Consider the following 17,961-nt stretch of genomic DNA (forward strand, 5'->3'; position numbering starts at 1 on the left):
TGCGGACCACGGGGCTGGGAGACCCCCAGGCCCCAGTGTTTGTATCATTAAAACTTTTGCAGGAGGGACGCGCCGGCACCGACGCGTGGCCCCGGCCAGAGCACTAACAGCGCGGCACTGCCACCTTGTGGGCACTGCGCGCAGGGCGCAGTCGGCGGGGCGGGCAGCCGAGAGCCTGTGCGCCGCCCGCAGGAACGCGCCGCCGAGCGGCAGCCCGCGGGGGTGGGGCCCGGGGCGGGGCGCGCCGGCGCCGGTCACGTGGGTTAGCAACAGGCAGCAGCCAATGGGAGCGCGAGTCAGGTGGTGCGTGCGCTCGCCGCCCGCGGGAGAGGCCGGGCCGGGAGTGGGGGCATCCCCGGGCCAGAGGCTGCAGAGAGCGGGGACGGGGATCCTCGAGTGGGTGTGCGTCTCGATCGGGGAGCCCGGTGCCGCGGAGGGGGCGGGCAGGAGATTTAAAATAGCAGAGAGCGTTAGAATAGGACTTTCCCAGTCTCAGGCTCCAAAGCGGTGACCCTGGGGCAATGGGCGGCGGCCGGGTGGGAAGCGGAGGACAAGCATGCGGGAGCCCCACCCGGAGCTTGGGTACCGTGGCCCCCCTGCGCCAGCCGCTTGTTGCTGTGCCAAAGCCTGGAGACTGCAACTGCCACTTGGATCCACATAGGGGATGAAAACAAAAAGAATAATGAAGTTCCTGGCAGTGGCCTGGCTGTGTTGGCAATCTCGTCCAGCCTGTAACAGGTAGAGAAGACAGGCACCATCGTTAGCTCCTCACAGACTTGGCCCCAAGAGGCCAAAGCAGACCAAACTCAGGAATTGGGTCAAAAGAAAACGTCAGCTTAGTAGTTGGTTTTAATTATTGTAAATGGAAAAGCCACATCCAAAAGTATGTCTAATGACTTTTACAGTCAGCCCATCATGTTGACAGAAACCAGCCCACTCCTGAACGCAAAGACCACAACACAAAATGTCAGAGGTGTATTCCAGGACATGGACAAAACCAGGACGAACAGAGGCAAGCGTGGTTCCCATCGCGTTCTCACTCTTCTGGTTTCCTGGTCAGGCACACATTTCATCCTGCTTTAAGGGGGGCATCTCTCTCTCTGCCCCTCTCTCTCTGGTTGCCTGATGGTGTTTTCCTGGAAGCTCTTTTACTTCTTTTTTGTTGTTTGGGAGTTCACTTCGTGTTTTCCTCCTTTGAAACGCATCCAAGGAGCAGACAGTCTGAGAAGGGCATCTACCCCGTTGCCCTGCTTCAAGGCACTTTGAAAGACTATCAACTGTGATACTGTCATAAGGTGTTATTATAGAGAATATCTCAAAACCTGCAGGATCTAGCCAACCTATCCTTAAAGTTCCCTAGGGAAAGGTGTACAGTACTCTTTGGTAACCTACTACAAATGCTGGCCACTTTGGATAAGATATAAGAACTTTCTGATCTCAGGTTTTATTTGTTTCTACTTAAACTCGTTCAGGGTCAGGCTGCCCCAGAGGACAGTTGAACATCTTCCCAGCACCTTATGGGCAGCATGTGCTCTTCCCTGTGTCAGGATCAGAGATCATTGGTGCCAGCTGCCACCGGGAACCTTGCCTGGTGCTCGGGCACCATGGGGATTTGCCAGGGCAGCTTTGAGAAGGCAATCCACTCCGAGTCATATTTTCTTCTTTTCCAACCCTGCCAGCTGAGTTCATTGATTCACTCAATAAACAGGCCTGGTGCTCTTACTATGTATGGAAATAAATCTACTATATTTGATGGTTATGTTTCTGCAAATTTGATAGAGCATTTGATTTTTAAACGTGTCATATTCTTGACTTCTTGACCAGGAAAGAGTTTTGAAGATGTCATAAGGATTCAACAAATATTTATTGAGCTCTCAGTGCCAGGACTTTGTTCGGGTCCTGGGGATATAGCATTGCAGCAAGAAATTTGCACAATGAAATGGACTCCTGAGCAGAGGAAGTGAGCATGGGTCCACCTGTTTCCATCGTTCAGGAGTAGGTTGCCAACCCACACTAGTTGATTGTTGCTCTCTCTTAGTCTGCTCCCTCCAACTCTTCCCTCTCAGTCCCTCATTCTTTTAGGGACTTCTTTGATCATGGAGCAATAAGGTCACCCATGTGTTTAATCTTATTAAATAATGTGATGTTATGGGAAAAGTCTTGGGCTGGGAATAAAATCTGTACCCCTGGTGCCAGCTCTGGCTCCGCCACTTGATTAAATCCTTTACTTTCTACTAATTTCTTAAGGTTTGAATCTTGGGTCCCTCGTCCCTTGAATGGGATGATTCTTGCTTTGCAACTTCACGGGGTCAAGATTCAAGGCCTCAGTTTCTTATCTGTAGATTGAGGGGTTTGAATTAGATTTAAGGTTTGCAAACTTTCTTTAGCAGTGGATTCCCCTTTTAAAATAAAATTTAACAGAAACCCCCAACATATGAAACAGATGAAGACAGGATTGCTCTAGTGGCCCTGAGGGAGAAGGCTCTGAGTACTGCATGCCCTCTCCCTCAAGCCTTAAAAGGCCCTTAAGGGGCTCGTCTGGTGGTGTAGTGGTTAAGTTCACGCTCTCTGGTTTGGCGGCCCAGGGTTTGCCGGTGTGGATTCCAGGCATGGACCTAGCACCACTTGTCAAGCCATGCTGAGGCAGGCGTCCCACATGTAAGGTAGAGGAAGATGAGCATGGATGTTAGCTCAGGGCCAATCTTCCTCAAAAAAAAAAAAAAAGGCCCTTGAGGCATCAATGCAGAACCCTAGGGTTCCACTCAACACAGTGTGAAATTCACTGTGCTAGAGGATTATCTTTAAAGTCCCTTCCAAATCTAAAATGCTGTAAGTCAAAATTTTGTAACATTGTGTGTTTCTGTGATGAGATTTAACCTCTGTTTTCTTCCTTCATTTATTAATGCTTTGTGGGTGATAGGCACCAGCTTTACTAAAACCGAAATACATTTCATTCCTTTCTCCCGATTTGTGAATCCGATCTTTCTGCCACAAAATGAAATTAGAGTTCAGTGGAACATAGGATTGTGTAATGAGAAAAACACCAGACTGAGAGTGAGAAGACATGAGTTCTAACCCCAGCCCTGCCTTTAACTCCACAACCTTGATCAAGTCAAGAAACCTTACTGACCCATCCAAATCTGTAAAATTAGGAGGTTGAGTGACTTAGTAATCATAGGAATGCTCACGATCATTTCTGGACCCCATGCCCTAATGAGTTTCTTTAAGTTAAGTAACTGTCTCAGATTCCACTCCGCCTACAGGCCAAGTCACTTCATCATACTCCCTTCAGTATAGATGCTCACCCCATTTAGAGAGGAAGGGGAGGGAAAGAAGACAAATTAGACTGTAAATGACACCACCAGGACATCAAGCTAGAAATATTGACTGAGTCTTTGTTGTATTTGCACAGGTGGTTGAAGCCCACGGCATGCCATGACCTCAGCTCAGCAAGCAGGAGCCACACCTCCATTAATAAGGGTTCTGCTAGGCATTAAACACAGTATGGGTGCTCCTGAGGGCAAGCAGTAAACCCCGGAGTTTGGAGAATGTTTAAAGGAAACAGTGTGGGTTAAGGACCCAGGACCTGGGGTTGGACCAAAACGAGTGACCCCACAAGGGACAAACAGCATGATTCATTGCCTCCAAGCATCCGTGTCCTGGGAAAAGGCAACAGGCCCTGCCTGGGAAGCCGGCGAACTTTAGGGGTGGACACAAGAAAACGGCTCTGGTCATGGCTGTGACTTGGTTATAAGTTAACTTTATGGGTCACCGAGTGTCTGGAAACAGACCATAAAAAGAAGAAAGGGTGGCCCAAGTAGCTTTGTGTTGGAAATGGCTGTGACCAGTCGCTCCAGGAAGGGAGACGTATTGACTGCAATAAAACTTGATGGGCTCAGCACTTGTCTGTTAAGGCTGGAATCGGAAGTAAACTTTGGATCGAAGCAATTGGTATGAAGCAGTGAGCGGAGGGGCTTTTACTCCGCGTGGTAAACAGTATGGTATCCAACTGACGCACATGGTCGGGCTTCCTTGTGACCTCTAATCCCGCAATCTGTGTGCAGGCAGATCTTCTGGGTTAATCCCACAGTCCAAATGAGTTGGTAGAGTTTGACTTTCACTATACTGGCTTAAAAAAAAAACCCCAAACTCTCCTTGTTGTTCTTGGGAGAGCAAAACACTTAAGGTTAAACATAAAAACATCAGCCTTAGGGACTTGCTATCCTTAACGGTGTCTGTTTCGGGGAAAACAATTTGTTGCACTAAATGTTAATTTTTATCCCACCCTCAGCTCTCACTTGAGCATTCTCCAGTTAGTCAACAATGATTTGTTATGCACATACTTGCGCATCATGTGGTCTTATAGAGCATACCCTCCAAAGTTGTAGGCAGCAAATACAACAAGATTATGCCAGAAATAGTTCAAAAAATACACATCATTTTTTTCACTTGATTTTTCTTCAAGGTTTAGGGGAGGCACATTGCAAATTTGACTCAAAGTACGATGTAGAAAGGTATTAAACTGAGTTTCACGAGGCCAAAGAGCTCATCTTAACTGTCATTATCTATAGCTGCGTGGCAATCAGAACATAACATTCACATCTCTGGCCCTCAAGTTCTTTCATGTGAAAAATGAAGGGAGCAGAACTGGGTCATATTCCATATCACAAAGCTTGACGATAATAATAGCTAATGTTTGCTGAGTCAAGCACTTTGCATGCTTTATCAATTATTCCTCATAATCTCCCTGTGATGTATGTGTTATTATTTCCCCCCGTTTTCAGATAAGAAAACTGGGCTCAGAGAGGTTTTGAAACTTGTCCAAGGTCACACAATGAGTAAGTGACAAATCTGGCTTTTGAACCTAGTTTTCCTCTAGCTCCCAAGTTGCACTCAACAATTTCACGTTACTGAACCAACTTAGAGTTCATCCAGGAAGGGGAGCCCACCTATTTTTTTCCATATATCAGATTTTCACTTTGACTCCCTCAGAGCTCCTCATTGCCAATACCCCTATATTGGTAACTACTCTCTAATTTTAAGGAGAGTCATCCATCGGGGCGGCTGAAGCAGAAGATGGTGGAAACATCTACCTGGGGAGAAGGAGGTACTTCAGGGAACGGCATGGCCCCCCCTAGGAGGACTGAGCAGGAGACTAGACTTTTGGCTAGTGACCATGCCCTAGCATTCAGAATCCACAAGGCAACAGCTACCCAGAAAAGATCTAGGTGGGAGTGACAAGGGAAACCCAATGATGCCTGCCCGAGATCCTCCTGTCACTTCTCACACACCCCTGAGACCAAGCCTGGCTTCGAAATCTCCCCATGGCTGTCCAGTCAACACCATGCCATGTCCATAGCTGAGGATAGCTAAGAAATAGCAGCAGAACCCTCCTTCTCAGCAAGCTGGGTGTCCAGAACAGAGGATGGGGCAGCCCAATCTGGTTTCTGCTTGCCCCGCACCTGGGGCCACTGCTCCTGCATGGACACCTGCAAATGTCCACATGTTCCATCGGATGAAACACTACTTAGGACCCACATGCTGAGTAATCAAAGGCTCAGAGTCCCCAGAATGAAATGATCCCATTGACACAAGTAGCATCTCTACAGAGCTTGGAGAATGTTTTGGTTGCACAATGTTTAAAACAAAAAATAGCAATTTATGCAGGTAGGGACAATGATGATCCAGAGATGGATTGCACACCATCCCTGCTCTTGAAAAGCTCACCATCTTGCGGGGTCCACCAGGGCTTCCTTCCCCTTAGGACCTCTTGGGTTAAAGCACTTATCCCAAGACCAGAAAAAAGTACATGAGAGAGAAATAAAATTTTTTTAAAGTACACAAATTGTTAGCATGTATTTAATGGATTAAATAGCCAATAATCAGGTGAGGAATGTCAATCTCAAGGAACTGCACATTTTGTCTTGAAAATACTGGAGCTGTCAGAAACAATAAAAAATAGTCTTATCTATCTTCAAGAAAGAGGAAGCAGTTATGCATATTCTCAAGAACAAAGTGAAAGAGTTAATTCTCCATTACTTGTTTATATTAGATTAATCTTGAATCTGTATTGTGGATATAAATTACACTTCCTCCCATAAATTCAATTTTGCAGATAAAGATGTACTTCCCTTCCGATCTATTTTTAGTGGCTTTAAAACTGTCCCACATTTTGCTGACCACATATATATTATATGAACCCCTATCAGCTCCCTGAGGTGATAATTATCATTTGGGGAATCCCTCTTGAGGAATGAGTGAATATTCTAGTGGAAAGAACCCTGACTTAGACGCTAGGAGACTGAGAATTGATTCCAGCTCTGCCTTAACTAGATGTGAACTTACAAATTACTTCACCTCTCCAGATCTGTGGAAAGTAAGGGAGCAAAATTAAATGATATCTTTCTAAGATTCCTTCCAGCTTTAAAATGCAGTCTTTGTCCAACGCTCATGAACAAAAGTAGGATTCCTTTCCGCATAAGAACACTGGATCTCCCGGGAGGAGTGGTAAACGGACTTCGGATAGGAGGCTGAGCCGGAGACCCTGGAAGCAAGGACATAAAGAAGAGCCAGGGGCAAAGGCTGCGGCCTCATTCCTAGGAAACTCCCTGGGTGGATTCCCAGGTAGAAGGAGACGTTCCTGGTTTCATCCTGGAGCACACACTGAAGAGTGGTGCAGCGGGATTCTTTTGGGCTTGACATTGGGTAGACTCATTTATTGTCCTCTGATTCAGCCAGGAATACTTCCATCAGGAGAAGAGATACTTTAAAAGAAAAATGCAGCAAGAGTGAGAGTACCCTTGCGAGGAGTTCGATGAAGAATGATTCCTCTGGTGAGAAGGGCCCTGTCTTCCATCCCAGGAGCAATAGAGGCTGCTTGCGGGGTTCTTGAACCCCTGTTGACCGAGAGGAGGAGCAAAGCTCAACCCCTTGGAAATGCCCATGTAGCAGCAGCAACAGAAGCAGCTGCAGCCAAAGAGGCTAACCAAGAAAATGTTCACAATTCTGAAGGGAACGTAGGAGCCCCCTGGATCCCAGGCACAGGGAAAGAGGAGCTTTCGGGAGGAGGGAAGAGGTGTCCAGCAAGCGCATGTGGATGACTCACATGCAATGTTTATTCTCATTTCCCCTACAGTTAATGCTCATGATTCTCCTTCCCTGGGTTCCGAGGGCCTGGAAGAGAAGGGTTTACGTTAAAGACAGCATCCCCTTCATTCACCCACCAGCAGGGCCTTGTCATCCTTTTTTGTTCATGTTCCAGCCTGGTGGGAACATTCTGCCACCATCTAGGACTTGCTTCTGATTTGAACATCTGAGAGAGAATGTTTTCTCCCCATTTGAATGCTGGAGTCAAGGTGGCTAGAGCCCATTTTGTTTCTACAGCCCTTAAAAATACCAGGACTCATAGTCTTTCTATGCTTATGCTGCAAATCCATGTACTCAGTCAAAACGTAGAGGGAAAAGAGGAATTGCTTAAAATTCACCGAAAACTTTGTGTTCACGTGGAACTTCAGAGTTCTTTCTAGCTGCCTCTCTCCTCCTGGCACCTCAGGATTACTGTATATGTTTATGATAACAACACTTCGAAGGAGGTAAGAATTTACACTCTCGATGCTTTTACACACATCACCCTCCTTAACCTTCATCACAACCAGGCGAGATACTGTTATCTGAGTTTTACAAATGTGGAAACTGAGGCTCTGGGAGATAAAGTGACTGACTGAAGCTGGGAACTGAAAACCACAGCAGGTTCTTCTGATTCCAGGGCCTGTGGTCTCCTCTTAGCCCACAAGAGAAAGTGTCATGAGACTGGGCCAGACACAGAGAGGAGGCACGTATGGTGTGCTTTATACAGCATCAGAATGTTCAAAGTTGGCGTGTAATGATTTGATATATGGACATACGGGCTCAAAGGAGAATGTTCTTTATATCTGAGCAAGCTTTATATATAAATTGTAAATTAGGGAGATATAGCACTGCTTCTTCAGAAATGCCCTTCCGGCCCGGCTATGGACTGTCTTCTCATGTCGTGATTGCAGACTCCACTCTTCTGCGTTCTTCCCATCAGCTAGAGTCTGCCTCACTTCATCCTGGAGCTGGGGGGGAGCCTGGAAAGGCCCTAACAGTAACACAGGCTGAGAAGGAAAAGAGAGCAGGATACAACAACACTGTTCCCAGAGGATTCTAACCCCAGCCCCGCAACCCGCGGCCATGGTTGCCTGCACAGCATTCCAGGCCCCACCTGGTCTTCTGGTACTTGGTCCCATCAGAGGTCAGCTTTCCCGCATGGGGAAGAATCAGGAGACTTACCAAGCTAGGGTGTTCTGAAATGCTGGCTGTCTCTATGCCATCTGTGTGAATCAGGAACTTTCTAGAATCTATCTCATTATTGCTAACAGTAAAGTGTTCAGAAATTGTTCAGAAGGACAAGTGCCTGTTTCTGGGACAGGAGAACAGGGGACAAGCTGTAAGACTGTGTTCTCTCCAAGTTGGAAAGGAGAAACCGTGATGAGAAACCAGAGATGGGAGTCAGCAAGGAATCCCGACACTAGTGCCTGAGGCTAAGAGTAGGAGCAGTGTGTGTGTGTGTGTGTGTGTGTGTGTGTGTGTGTGTGTGTGTGAGGGGGGAGGGGCTTCGAGGAACAGTGGTGATAAGGGCTTACAGGGAGATGACCAAGACTGAGAAATGCTCTGAGGTGAGGGATAGCTTTCAAATATTTCCCAAATGCTTGAAAATTCCAACCTGAGTGTTGCTCCCACCACCCCCTTCACACCTAACACCCCCCACCCCACAGCTCAGTGCTCCCCTCCAGGGAGAGGTGCCGGCAGGGTTACACACAGAATTCCACTCAACCGCCTGTTCAGACAGAGCTCCTCTAGTCTCTGCCAGTCTCCCTTGAAACCTGGCACATTCTGAAGTCCAGTTTCTTCATCAGAGAAATGGGAATGACAACACCAACTGCAAAGGGCTATCATGAAAAATGAATGAGTTAACATGTGAAAAACACAGTGCCAGATACATTTTTATTTCTGAGCATTTACTGGGTGTCAGCCATGAGACAAGAGGAAACAAGCATGGAGTTGGGAGTGAGACAGTCTTTGGGTCAAAACCTAGTGCTAATGCTCAGTCACTATCTGGCAATGGGCAAGCCAGTTGACCTCTCTGGACCTCAGCCCCAACCTCCATTCTGCCTCTCCTCCCTTATTAACCTTGCCCCCAGCTCCAGTCCTAATCCACCTGCATAACCCCAGCCCCCTGCCCTTGTGGGATAGGGAGAGGCAACCAGCCAGGCCAAAGGACTCAGGTTCAGAACGGGACAAATGACATCAGCTCACCTAGCCAACGTGAAGCATATGACTTCTGTTTGATGGTTGGGAGAGAAAAGCTCCCTGGCTGGATGTGAACAAGGAAGCACGCAACCTTCTTATGCAGCTGGCAGCCATCTTGTGATCATGATGGAGGCCAGGCTGGGGTGATGCTGACTCTGAGGAGGGCAGACAAGCAGAGGGAACTAAACCAGGGAACACCGTTGAGCCACTGGATCCAGTCTCAGATGAGCCTACCCTCTCTGGACCTTTCAATTACAGCAGCCAATCAGGCCCTGTTGTGCTTAAGCCAGTTTGCCTAGGTTTTCTGTTGGTTGCAACAAAGATGCTCCTAATCAATATATCACCTTACACTGTGACACTTTGCCAATTCGAGCCAGATTTATTGTCAAGTCTGTTATAGCAGACTATCCTCAGCTCAACTCAGGCCCATCTAAATCATCCCAGAGGAAAACTCAGAGTTCTAAGTCCTTCAAGGTACTCAAGTCTCTTTCTCCTATTCTCTTTGTTGCCCAAGTGCAAAAAGTGTGTCCCAGAGTCTAGAGATAGGAGTGGATCAGAGTCCATTTTCCACTAAGAACACTCCATTAAACCATGGGCATCACTATGCATAACAGACCCTTTGACCTCTCTGCTACTGTATTAGTTAGCTATTGCTGCATAACAAATTACCCCACACATAGCAACTTAAAAGAGCAAACATTTATTTCCAGAGAAATCTAGGCTACTTAACTGAGTGGTTCTGGCTGAGGGTCTCTCATGAGGTAGCAGTCAAGATGTCAGCCAGAGCCGCCATCATCTCAAGTCTTGCCTGAGGCTGGTGGATCTGCTTTCACTCAGGTAGTTATGAGCAGGACTCTGTTCCTTATTGACTGTTCATCTCCTTCACACATGGGCTTGGCTTCTCCATAGCTGCCCAAAGTGTGGCAACTGGCTTCCATAAGAGTGAATAATAAAAGAAAGAGAGAGAGAGAACTCCGAAGTCCAAGACAGAAACCAGTCTTTTATAACCTACCTTGGAAGTAACATATTATCACTCCTGACACCTTCTATTTAGTCACACAGACCAACTCTGGCACAATGCAGGAGACAGTTACATTGTATGAATACCAAGTGTGAATATCAGGAAGTGGGGCTTGTTGGGGGCCATCTTGAAGGCTGGTTACCTTAGCTCCCATGGGGCTTCCTGGCCCTCACTCTCTTGGTTCCAACCATCTTGGCCAGTTTCTCTTCTCTCTCCTCTTCACTATCTCCTCCCCTCAAACAGTGAACTCTTCCCCTGAATCCTTGTCTTCTGTCCATTTCTACAGCATCTCACCTACCCAAACAGGCAGATCTCTCTCTAAGAGGAACTGTTCGTAAGTTTTTTAAGAAATGGCAAGTTTTTCATCCTGTTTTGTTGTCTGTCTATGTATTTACATATCTATGTATCTATTGGCCCACGAAAATAAAAGGAAAACTTTAACAGTAAAGCAGGGACCATTCCTTAAATTTTTCTCCCAATTTTTTCCCCACTCTCTACTCAAGATCACAGCGCCCTTTTCCTGTGAGAACTATTTATTCCTTGGAAGCTAGTGCGTCTACTTGCCCCGTGTGCATTTCCCCTTCGTGTTTCCCATGCCTCTTTCTATCCAACGTACATGGAAAGACAGCCTGGCTCTTAAATCGGCTGAGTCTAGGGAGGGAAACCAGGGAGCAGCTCCCCATATTTAACGGGTAGAGACATCCTGAGCTTCATTCTTACAAACATAAATGGAGGTGGCCAGGCAGAGCCAAATCATTTTTCCTGGACACTACTTCATGAAGATGTTGCCAGGATTAAATGAAACAACACATGTGAAGCACTTGGAATGGCATCCGGCACCAAGGAAGTGCTCCATAGCTGTCAACTGTTGTTCTTGGATAAATGAAGCTGATGTTATGAACAATTATTATACCAGTGCCATCAACAAACTTAGATAGCTATAAGATTCCATTTTCCTCTCACTACCTAAAATGACCAATATCTTAATGTAGATTTCCAAGGAATACCTCTGTTTTTTAAAACCACAAAAATCCCTATGTTAAGAGGAAAAAATATCTAGTAGAGGATCATTGATCCTGAATGCCCAAGACCTAATTTTCATGGATGCATATATTTAGCCAAGATTAGTGAACATCTACTGGGTACCAGGCACCACTCCAGGGACCAGGCTTACAGGGAACACAGACATTTAAATCCCTGCCCTGATGGAGCTCATTTTCTAGTAGGTACAGACTGGCAGTACAAGCAAAAATACATACTAGGCTAAGAAGAAAAATAAAGCAGTGAAGCAGTGACAAGATGACATATGTAGTAGACCAAGGAGCCACAGCAGGCCTTTCTGACATCTATGCCTATGTCGACTTTATTTCTAGAATTTAGACCTAAGGGCTTCAAAAAGCACAATAATTGAAAAAAGATGTTTTACCAAGTAAAGAATGGCACATAATATGGGACATAAAGAATGGTAAGAAATAAAGGAATTAAAAAGGGTATGTCTTAGAAAATTATATAATATACACATATCATTTGAATCCACCAAAGAATGTATTAAAAATCTGTCATCATTCTGCATCCACTGGAGACATCTGATTTTACCATAAAACAAAGATAACAGGTTAAAAAGAAAACCCAAAATATTTAGTGATGGAAACAAAATGAATATATGTCATTTTTCAATTCTTTCCTGGAAAATTGGGGTATTCAACGCACACTCGCTTCCTTAAAAATAGCTCAAACAAAAAAGAATCAAAATGAAAAATAGATGAAATTTTTCTTCACTGAGAAATCCTTGTTGACAGCACGTGGAGGAATGGCGAGTCCGCTCATCCTCAGAGGGCGTGGTTATGACAACCATAGATGGAAGGGGAAGTGGAGGCAACAGCTTTTTTGCAAAGAACTATTCGTATCATTGGTTGACCCTTACTATTCTTTTCTTTCCATTTCTCTCCTGGCCTCTCTATCTGATGAGCCTGCTGCACAGTGGTCAATGACCATTGTTCTTGGAGATTTGTGAGCTTTTCTTAAGATTAAATGTCCTCTCATGGAGGCATTTTTATTTACTTATTTTTATTTTATTGAGGTCATGAGTTTATAACATTGTGAAATTTCAGTTGTACATTATTATTTGTCAGTCACCATATATATGTGCCCTTTCACCCCTTTTGTGCACCCTCAATCCCCTTCCCCCTGGTAACCACTAAAATATTCTCTTTGTGAATGTGTTTATCGTCCACATATGAGTGAAATCATACAGTGTTTGCTTTCTCTGTCTGGCTTATTTCGCTCAACATAATACCCTCAAGGTCCATCCATGATGTTACAAATGGGAGGATTTTGTCTTTTTTATGGCTGAGTAGTATTCCATTGTGTATATACAGCATATCTTCTTTATCCATTCATCAGTCGATGGGCACTTGGGTTGCTTCCACGTCTTGGCAGTTGTCAATAACGCTGCAACGAACACAGAGGTGCATGAGTCTCTTTCAATTGTTCATTTCAAGTTCTTTGGATAAATACCCAGTTGTGGGATAGCTGTCTCATATGGTATTTCTATTTTTAATTTTTTAAGAAATCTCCATACTGCTTTCCATAGTGGCTGCACCAATTTGCACTCCCACCAGCAGTGTATGAGGGTTTTCTTTTCTCCACATCCTCTCCAATATTTGTTATTTTTTGTCTTGGTAATTATAGCCATTCTAATGAGTGTATGGTGATATCTCATCATAGTTTTGATTTGTATTTCCCTGGTGATCAGTGATGTTGAACATCTTTTCATGTTCTTGTTGACCATCTGTATATCTTCTTTTGGAAAATGTCTGTTCATATCCTCTGCCCATTTTTTGATTGGGTTGTTTGGTTTTTTGTTGTTGAGTTCTATGAGTTCTTTATATATTTTGGATATTAACCCCTTGTCAGATGTATGATTTGCAAATATTTTATTTCATGGAGGCATTTTTCAGCTGCCTATAAGAGCAGCTCCCCAATGAGTTATCATGAGGTGACCACATACCTTGTGCCTCAGCAAACTGTTCTTGGTATTGATATTTAAAAACACAAATGGATGGGAACTTTAAATTTCCATCATTTGGAACTTTTCTGTGTTTAGACATCTACATAAGCAATCAGCCATAATGACATTTCTGTCATGTTTTATGATTAACAAAGCCCTCTCCTATGCTTTAACTCATTTACTCTCAGCCTTGTGAAAAGATGGGGGTTGGAATTGCTAGCTGATCACCAAGCCACTTCCTTTTGTCCCTGGACAAATTGCTAGACTACAATTCCCAGCATCCCTTGCACTTAGGTGCGGCCATGGACTGAGCCACTTCCTGGTCCATAAAAACTTCCCACAGGAGTTCTTCCACACTCTTTCTCCTTCCACAGCAAACCTGTGGAGATGGAGGAGCCACAAGATGGAGCTTGGGTCTCTAAATTTCTACATAGAGTGGAGTTATCTGAAGATTAGAAAGACTCATTTTGGGGAAAAATGTCTATTGCATTACACCACTGATATGTGGGGGGTTTCTATTACAGTAGCCAGTGTTACCTTAATAATGCATGTTTCTCCAGTGTTTTATTATTATCACAATAGCCCCATGTATTTGATCTCATGTAAGAAAGTTGGGAGAAAGTATTATTTTTGTTACCCCCCCCCTTTTCAAATTGGGCAAACTAAGGCTCAGAGAGGCTAAATAACCTACCCAAGGTCACAGAGCTGTTGAGAGATGGAGTTAGGTATCTGATTTAAGTCTCGTCAAAACCAAACCCTGTGGTCTTTCCACTAACCCACCATAATGTCACAAGATTTTTAGCAGTTACGTTGATCCTAACCTTCCAGGTCATTCTGTAGGTCCTGTGTTGAGCGACATTCTTTATCAGCCTGCATTTGCTGCTAGTATTGTTAAGGGTCTGAATTAAAGAGTCAAACCTTGTGTGCAATCACATGCTCACCACCCACAGGGCTGCATAAATCCCACTGGTCTTTGATAAGATACCATCTGTCTTCTTGCTAGGCAGTTTCCTGGACTTTGTTTTTCTAAAGTCCGATAGAAACAAGCCAACCCTTTCAGTCTCCTCCACTTTAAAAGCAAATGCTTGCATCCTTTAAATAATCGTTGAATTAATATTCGATGCCCACTGGGTGCAAAGCACTATCTATGATGCTGTGAGGGATTTAAAAATAAATAAACACAACACAATGGCTAACAGGGTAGACTCTGTAATAAGTGCCTGAATTTAAATTCTGGTTCCACTACTTCCCAGCTGTGTGACCTTGGACAAGTTACTTAACTTCTCTGTGCCTATGTTTCCTGACCTGTGGAATGGGAATAACATCATAGCTAGTTATGAAGAAGCTGTGAGCAGTAAATGAAACAATGTGTATAAAGCACTTAGAAGGGCACCTGGCACCAAGTCAGTCCTCAATAGTTGTGAACAGTTCTTCTCAGATAAATGAAGCAGATGTACTTGAGCCTTGGCAGTGAACAATTATTACGTCAGTGCCATCCACAAACTTAGATAGTTATGAGATCCCGCTTTTCTTACTGTCTAAAATTACCCGTATCTTAGTGCAGCTTTTCTGAAACCGTAAAAATCTCTTCCCATCATATACCGATGATTTTCCACTCTCAAATCTTTTCTGTAATCAGGCACTAAGGGAAGGAAAACACACACACCTTTTTTTCTGAGCCACGCAGCACGCTAAGTACTTTACCTCTGCGTCTCTGGTTTTGTTTTGTCACGGCTAATCCTCTCAACAACTCAATTTCCCATTTGCAGATGAAGCCCCCTCGACTCCAGTGAAGACAGTCTGTAAATATCAGACCCGGGATTCAAAACCCTGTCCGTCCACCTCCAGAGCCTGAGCTCCTAACCCTGAAATTAATCCCCTTGCTGACCAGCTGTGTGATTCTCAGCTAGTCTGATTAAAGCCCCAGAATTTCACAGCCTTCTAAGAATACAGCCGAGAAAGAAAAGATAGCATTGTTTTAACCTGCCTCTGAATCCAGGAAATGATGGCCCCCGATATTAACAAGGCAGCTTCTCTCCTAAGTGCAGAGGATCCTTGAAAGGCTATTTTAATCACGGGTGTCATATTTTATGATTGTGTCTGTTTATATTTAGTACACTTGTCATCCTTGATGTTTTTGCCCCGAGGACATCCAACTGAACAAAACTGCATACATCTTTGTGGATTACCCTTTCTGCATCCATAAGTTATCTGCCCTTTTAAAATAATTTGCACTAAAACACCAAGTGTTTTTTCTAATGGGAATAGACAGCTAGTGTTTTTTGATGCAAATGACTTCTCCCCACTTTCTCCCCAGCCCAGAGCGAAATCTGCAGCAGCAACGGCAGGGGCTCGGTGCTTCCAGAAGCAATTGAAGTGCAGGAGCTGGGAGCTGCTGTGTGACTTAGAGCCCCCTGCTTGATGTTAGGGAAGGCTAAATGGGACGTGGGAAAAAGATGCGGCGTGATGAGCAGAGACGTTTTAAGGGCACTTATTCCAGCATTCACCTCTCTTGGTTTTAGGAAGCCGGCTTGCATTCAGGTAGTTTTCTGTTTGTATGTAAAGATTAAACTGTTAAATAAAATCATAAGCCTAATCTATTGTATCACAGGGTTTCATTTTCCCCTGGAGGCAATATGTTGGGCTTTTTTGTAAACGTTGATAGTATTTCTGGACTTTATCCGTGGTAAAACTCAAGAATTCAACTTAGCTTATACTTTATTCTGACACTTAAACGTATGAAGTTATGAGTTTCTAAGTGTGTATCTAGCTTTATTTAGCTATTTTTACCTGGATAAAGAAGCCAAATCTCGCTTCAATATAATAATATTTAAGTAGAAAAAGGGAAATAAGCAATGCACCCAGAAAGAAAACTTGAATGTTGCCACCCCTTGGCTACAAATAAATATATTTCTCACTATAGCCCTTTTTTACATATAACTGACTTTGGAAGAAAAATATATAGAAAAAAAGACTATCGTGAGACTAATGAGATGTTTAGAAATGGGCTGTGCCGGCAAAAGGCAGCCCACAGAAAGAATTAGGCATGGCCTAAGTTGTTGTTCGGATTATAATGAATAACTACAGTTTGTTCCTAAGCAGTAATTGCTTCAGCGACACTTCCAGCAAGGGTCCGGCCAGAACACCCGAGTACAGCAGGCTCCCTGCCCGTTAGCTGTTGGACAGCACAGTTCCTCTGTGGTGGGAATGGAGACCAGTTTCCCTGGGAACCCTGACTGTTAAATCATTTGCAAACCATTAAATGATCTGCACGCTGGGGGAGGAAGGAGTCCCCAAGCAACGTTCTCATGCATTCCACGCCCCAGCCTCCCATGCGTTCCGCGCTGTCCTGTGTCCACCCTGGGACTCTTCAGATCCTGGAGAGCTCTGTAACCTGGGCTTGCAAGACACAGACCCGTCACCTTGGCAGCTGCTGCTCCCTCGACATCTCCCCTCAGTCATTCTGGGTGCCTACGAGCCATCTTCCTGGGACTCCCGAATCTGCACCCTTGGCTCCTAAGCCATCCCCTCTCATTTAGTGTTTCTCAAGCTGTGATCTGCTGGGTTCTCACACCCCGATGACAAGGGTGAATGCTTAAAATGCAGACTCCGAAATCCAGCCCCAGACCTATTGCCTCAATCTTAATAGGTCCTGGAAAAACGCGCTTCACAGTCACCTTCTTGCCTCCTCCTGATTCTAATGCATGTTCAAGCTTGAGAACTACTCTGCTAATGAGATGACTCATTTCCCTTTCTAGCTCAGACTTCTCCCGCTCTTGCTTTTTCTTCTTCAGCATCTCTTTTTTGATAACTCGCAAGAATTCCCAAAAAGAACAAGAAGATCTAATAGTCTTCCATCTGCCCCTAAAAGCCTCCTTTCTGTTCAGGGTCACTCCCTAAACTCTTTCCCGGGAGCACACCCAAAGTCATTTTAATTCTCCCCTCCCCCACCACTTTAAAAGCAAATGCTTGCATCCTTTAAATAATCATTCTCCTGTCTCCCTGGCCTCTCTTTTAGACCCTTAGGCATGATGACGGTCAGAGGACAAACCCAGGATTTCTCCACGCTTTCAGGAGGCCAGGGCCCTGGGATCAGCCAGCACAGCTTCCTACCAGGAGACAGTGCCTGCTTCCCCTTCCTACCCACACCACCACCACATCATGCTTCAGGCAGCAGGCCTCAGCTCTCTCTCTGGGCCATTCCAGGGTATAGCCCCAAAAGGAGCAATGGGGTTTGTGTTAGGGCCAGCACATGAGAAGGCCAAACGCGTGATTGTCCAACCTGCTATCAACCCCCGTATGTGACCCTGTGTGCAGTCACACGTGGATTGCAGTGTAAGAATGTTCTATTGCTGGCAATGAAAGTCACGCTCTTGTGGATTCTTGGAGACAGCTGAAGTGGCATGGACATATGCCTTCTCTGGACTGTGTCCCAGAGAAGGTCCTATCTGTGGGTCATGAAGAGGGAAGACCTGGCTGGATGGATCTTCTCAAACTCTTCCAAAACCCCTTGGGTGAAGGGAGCATTATAAGTTCAAAGGATGGCCATCAACTTATTTTCAAAAACTTTCAGCATGTACATGAGTTATGCATATTCAGA

General features: G+C 45.0%; 2 long non-coding RNA genes across 2 annotated transcripts; one reads left to right on the forward strand and one right to left on the reverse strand.

Moving 5' to 3' along the window:
• Positions 1-321: 321 nt before the first annotated feature.
• Positions 322-3,890, forward strand: LOC139046091 (uncharacterized). Its single transcript, XR_011505645.1, has 3 exons — positions 322-402; positions 906-1,995; positions 3,413-3,890. It is a non-coding gene; the product is annotated as an uncharacterized lncRNA (long non-coding RNA).
• Positions 3,891-11,729: 7,839 nt separating this feature from the next.
• On the reverse strand, positions 11,730-15,426 carry LOC139046092 (uncharacterized). Its single transcript, XR_011505646.1, has 3 exons — positions 15,349-15,426; positions 15,066-15,161; positions 11,730-12,802 (listed from the first exon to the last, which is right to left on the reverse strand). It is a non-coding gene; the product is annotated as an uncharacterized lncRNA (long non-coding RNA).
• Positions 15,427-17,961: the final 2,535 nt, after the last annotated feature.

This window comes from Equus asinus, chromosome 8 (assembly GCF_041296235.1).
Source record: "Equus asinus isolate D_3611 breed Donkey chromosome 8, EquAss-T2T_v2, whole genome shotgun sequence".
NCBI classification, from domain to species: domain Eukaryota; kingdom Metazoa; phylum Chordata; class Mammalia; order Perissodactyla; family Equidae; genus Equus; species Equus asinus.